The following is a 5,259-nucleotide window of genomic DNA, read 5'->3' on the forward strand; positions in this document are numbered from 1 at the left end:
AAAAGATCTAATCCCAAAATCATCTTATTTTTACTTGGCATTCATAATTTAGCAGAACAGAGTATTTTCTGATCTATTTGTGTGGGGGGGTGGGGGTGGCCTGAATCAGGCACGGGGGAAGCCTCTGGCACCGCCGTCCCGGCCCATGCATGGTCTGGCACGGCACAGCCACGACCAGGTGGGCAGATGCCTTCCACGGCAACAGTTCATCGCCGAACCTAATCAGTCAGTTTGCCTCTCCCGCGACCACCATGGCCAGATGTCCAGGCTGCACTCCCTGGAAAGAAGGTGGCCGTGCAATGCTCACCCACGGGGAACCACGCAACCAAAACCTACCATCAGAGGTCAGATGTTGAAGTGAAACGGATGGCGTGATCACAGCATCTTGATTTCAATCTCTGGACTGGAACAGTGAGACCAGATGACAGGAGGGAGTAAGAGGCTGAGCTAATGTTTCTACGCATCAGTAGGGTTAGCGTTAGATAAAAATAAATACATGAATAAACCTAACCTTACAGAACAGCTCTCTCCATCGGTATGGGGGAACCCACAACTTTCATATATAAAGACCCTGCAACACCACTGCTATGAGATTGAATGATTCTATTCCGGCTTAACCTTCACAGCTGCAAAGGGCCAGAGGAGAGGTAGTCCAACCAGGTGTGTGATTGTCATAGACTCTGACATGTATGTTAGAGGTGGGTGACTGTGTGGTGGTGGTGGTGGTGGGGGGGGGGGGCTAAGTGAACAGGGGATCAAAGCACAGCATTTTATCTCCACTACAGAGCCCTGCGATGCATTTTGTATTCTGCCAATCTGTTGATGCAGCCGCATTACAGAACCTGAGAACTGTGCACGAAACGAGCACTGCGGCGTGCGTGTCAGTGAGTCACAACGTGACAAACTATACGCGCAACGATGAAGCGTTACAGGTGAAAAGGTCGTTTTCCAACGAGCTGACACACAGCAGATCCAGAGGGAGCACCCTCGACCGGTGACACGGAGTCCAATCCCAAACTGGGCCACCTTGTCCTTTGAACTGCACTCCCTCCGGGACACTCAAGGGCCGCAGATTGAATCGAGCCAGCGCAGCACTCAAACCAAAGGCAAGACTGAGAATTGACGTGGATGTTGTTCTCCAAGGGCGCCAGACTCGGGATGTGCGGTAGAGATGTTGTACTGGTCATTGGTGTTCAGTAGTTTGATTGAAAGCCCTATTCATACCAAGAACCAAAGCCCTATTCATCCTACAATCACAGTAAACGAGATACAGTTTCTGCGTTGCAAAATTGTGTTCCCGTGTTTCGTTCATAAAGGGGGCACACTGAAAATACACCTTGATGCCCAGAGACATTCAAACCCTCCTCATCAAGTGGGTCTTCATGCAAACGTTTTGGGGGAAATAAATGATAAACAAAAATAAATATTTGGAGCAACTAAACAGCATTTAATGTCGCATGACCCCATTCATACCTCCATGGGGCGGGGCGGGGCGGGGCAGGCAGTAGCCGTGCTGCCGGTCTGGGCTGGCGTGGTCAGCGGTGTTTCCGGTTGGCTGGACTGAGGCGGTGTAGAGACGGCCTGGCCCAGAGGCTCCGGCAACAGGTGCCAGTCCTTCTGTCAGAACCCCGACCTCGCTCTCCTCAGAGGCCCGGTGAACGGCACCACTTCCCTCTGCCTCCCCTCCGCCCCCTCCGTCAAGTCTCCCCCTGCCTCCCCCAGCTACCCACAGTCTCCCCCAGTCGCCCCCCTGGCAGATGGCACCAGGCTGAGGGCGCTTCCCTTACCCATAATTACCAGCCAGGCTCCAGATGGAGCCATGCAGCCTCACTGGTCCCTTCATCCGCCAGCCTCTCCTCCTCATCCGCCATCGTCTCCTCTTCATCCGCCATCGTCTCCTCTTCATTCGAACTACTGTGGCCATCTAGGCTTCAGCTGGCGGTCGTTGTGAAGCCGTCGACAGAAAGCGGTGTGGATGTATCACACCCACCGAGTCATTTTTTTTCGGGGATCTTCATCCAGCACCTCCCTTCGCTCTCTGAAATGGAAAATGTTTTATATGTGTTTCCATGTCTACACGAACAGCAGCTGACATGAAAGAGTTTAGTTCCTGAGTTCAGTCCAGCTGTCTCTCTGTCTGAATGCCGTGCAGGTTGCTGTCTGGTACCAGCGTGGCATTGCCAGATGGAGACTCAAGGGAGACTCAGAAGAGAGGGAGAGAGATGCGCTTCTCATCTAATTTCTGTCGCTGTCTGCATCATAGTAGCAGAGCTGCACATAGCACAGACACACTAAAGAGTTATGTATCAAAGACAAAACACCCTCCCACACCCCGCCAATCTGTCAGGGAAAAAGTAGTACAGTATTGTATTAATTAAAAGTTTCAATAAAACGATTTTTATTTAAACTTATAAATGAGTGAACACTCATTTGATATGTGTCAAAATACATTTGTCACAGATGCGTTTAATTTGCGTTCAATACTTTGAGAAACGGCGACAGGACTGTTCTTTTTCAGTTAGGTGAAGGGGTGGTAGAGGTGACCTTGATACCGTTGCAGCCTGATTTGGCCCGGCTGGCAAGGCTGAGCGACTGGCCCGGCTGCTGCAGAAGCAGGAGGGTTGTACCCGTGGGGAATGGCGGACAGATGCTGTCTCTCTCTCCCCGTGGGTGAGGCGCACTGTGGAGAATCTGGCCTAAGCAGCTGCCGCCCTAATGATGAGCCCCGCGTCTCCTCCGCGACCTACACTACATTACAATGCACTACACTAAATTGCATGACACAAAATTACATCACAATGCACCAAACTACATCACAGTAAACAATACCAAGGCTGTACAGTGCGACACTATCGCGTAGGCGACCAAAAATGTATGTGCGCGGAAAAGTAGGTTTTCGCACGTGCCTGTTGAACAATAGTTTTACCCCAATAAACCAACGTGGTTGTAGTGTTTCGGATATTTAAATTAATAGTTAATCACACAAATAACTGTCATACCATAACGCACCGTGTAAATCAGCGAGCAAACTGTAGACAAGCTTACTCCAATGCTGGAACTACTGAAGTGAGATGAACGCAATTCTACGTTTTTTTTTAATTAAGAGCATTAGCAGCGAATCGCGCGCGGTCGAAACAATTCAAGCTCTTATTTGCTGTTTCGAGCGCTTCATTTACACCCTCCCAGCTGCGGTAACGTCATTAGCTCGCGAAACGGTTCTGAATTAAATGCAGTTGCTTTATCGCGACAAAATCACAATAAAAATCACACAGGTATCAGATACTGTGATCAAAACCTATCACGATATCTGGCTAATGTATGATCAGTATGTATCTTGCACTGTCTGTAGTTAACGAATTTAGATACTTTTCAACTGATGAGTCAGCGTGCAATCCGTAAACTTAAACTCAAAGGAGCAGTAAGATGCTACATCGTCAACGTAAACAGTTATGACACAATCTGGATCCATTTGTTATTTGCAGAGATGGAACAAGTATTCAACTGGGTTCGGCTGTGTTCACCACTTTAGGGAAGTATATAATTACGATCTAAGTAACCAGGTTTAAAGGGAGTTCAAAACAAACCAGTGATCAATTAAATAAAAAGGAAGAGTGCCCAATGTCACTGGTTATTTGTGAATTCTGTTTCTCTGGTAATTTTGCTCTAACTTAGGAATTTCCCAAGTCTGCTGAACATTGCTGTGTACTTTTACTTTGTTCTTTTTCCTCCCCTGGTTTTTCGTTTAAATAGCAGTAGTAGGCTATGTGTATCAAAGATCAGACTCTTTGGCTGCAAGCCCAATCAGGGGCCAGATTCGGTATTCAAGGACATTTTCACTATATAAATATCATATGCCTCGCCTACATTTTACATTGTGATTGAATCATTGAAATGGGCTGCTTTTCGTTTTTTCTTTGAGCATTTGTTATATTAGTTGATGAGAATCCTTAAACAATAAAACTGAAACTGTAATTTATACCCAGGTTGACAGAAAAAACATTACTTTCTCCTCTAAGATACCCTGGGAAAGGTCTCAGTGGAGAGAAGAATGAGCATGTTTGAAAGCATAAAATATGCTTCACGACATGCTAAACATTTTTAAAACTAGCTCTCATACTCAAAAAAGTTGGAGACCCCTGTAAAAAATGTTCAGCCTCGCTGTCATTGTCCATAATTGTTTATTGTCAACACAGAGACAAAACTGTACCTATACAACTGAATTGTGCTCATAAATGTATCTCTGTGCCCTTAGATATTTTTCAGCTTAGTAGCACATGTGGACATTTCACTGTTTCACCATTTGATATGTTAAATTTGTATTATTTTCTATTGAATGTAGGGTTTAAATGATTTGCACATCATTGCATTCTGTTTTTCTTTATATTTTACACAGCGTCCCAACTTCTTTTGCAACAGGGTTGTACATCACACTGGACTACAACACACTTCGTTACATTACACTATATTACATTACACTACATCACAGTAGACCACATCACAGTAGAACGCATCACACGATACTAAATCAAACTACACTACATTACCCTACACTCAATCACAATACACTCCTTCACTAAATGAGACTAACACCATTCTAATTCCCATGGGGAAGATTGACAGCAAGCTTATTGTCGCACTGTTTGTTACGCTTCAGTACACTATAGTATACAACTTTATTGTAATGGTTGTCCAGGTTCCATGGATTAATTTTGAATTAGTTTATTGTAATGGTTGTCCAGGTTCCATGGATGAATTTTGAATTGTTTTATTGTAATGGTTGTCCGGGTTCCGTGGATCAATTTTGAATTAGATTATTGTAATGGTTGTCCGGGTTCCGTGGATGAATTTTGAATTATTTTATTGTAATGGTTGTCCGGGTTCCGTGGATGAATTTTGAATTAGTTTATTGTAATTGTTGTCCGGGTTCCGTGGATGAATTCTGAATTATTTTATTGTAATGGTTGTCCGGGTTCCGTGGATGGAGGCTTCCATATCTTTTTTACCTACTGCTAAAATGTCTTACTGAAAAGGCTTGTGCAGCTGCTGTGCCTAAATGTCATATTTTGGATAGCCGCGCTTGTGAACAAAAGTTCAAACTAGCCACGTCCTGCAGTAGCATTGCGCCTGGGAAGCATTTGCAACCCTGCAAGGGCTCTTTGATCGCTCCCAGTCAGACCCTTTTATGGCTACAAACCTGCCTCATAGAGAAACTAATGGAAAATGATTTTCCTGGAACTAATTTGCATGACAACTCACCTC

The sequence above is a fragment of the Esox lucius genome, chromosome 14 (genome assembly GCF_011004845.1).
Source record: "Esox lucius isolate fEsoLuc1 chromosome 14, fEsoLuc1.pri, whole genome shotgun sequence".
Classification (NCBI taxonomy): domain Eukaryota; kingdom Metazoa; phylum Chordata; class Actinopteri; order Esociformes; family Esocidae; genus Esox; species Esox lucius.